Here is an 827-nt window from a genome sequence, read left to right on the forward strand (position 1 = left end):
TTCCTGGATTTACTGTCATGATCAAAAATGATATTCAGATAAGACACACACACACACACACACACTATACGTATATATATATTTCATATTTATTCTAAGCCATGAAGTAATCATGTATTAATATTAATGTAATCATCTTGATTACTTAATCAATAAACAGTATACACACACACAAACACACACACACACACACACACACACACACACATATATATATATATATATATATATATATATATATATATATATATATATATATATATATATATATATAATTTTTTTCACATTTTAATAAACAGTATACATCAATAAATCAATAAACAGTATACACACACACACGTATATATATATATATATATATATATATATATATATATATATATATATATATATATATATATAAACATTTAATTATATAAACGTGTAACTGTATAAACAAATATAAAATATATAAATGTAAAACCCTCATGACTGATACTAACTAATTGTATCATTGGCTTGGCTTGAACTATTATCATAATGTATTATCATATATATGTGTGTATAAGTAGAGGTATAAAGTTTGTAAATAGTGTGTGTAAAGGTTATGCATTATCTATTCTTTTTGTATAACCAATGTGCTAACCAACCCAAAAACCATGTGCCAATCAACCACAAAAATCAATGTGCCAAACAACCCCATACTCTTTTTGTAAATTATGTTATCCAAATAGCAGTTTTTCACAGGCTTAAAAAGCTTATATCAGAATACCTATTGTGAGACCCATCGCTAGTAACTACAATTCATGTATTTTAAAATTCTTAACAATGTAACTAAATATCCATTC

Source organism: Myxocyprinus asiaticus, chromosome 18 (assembly GCF_019703515.2).
Source record: "Myxocyprinus asiaticus isolate MX2 ecotype Aquarium Trade chromosome 18, UBuf_Myxa_2, whole genome shotgun sequence".
Taxonomy (NCBI): domain Eukaryota; kingdom Metazoa; phylum Chordata; class Actinopteri; order Cypriniformes; family Catostomidae; genus Myxocyprinus; species Myxocyprinus asiaticus.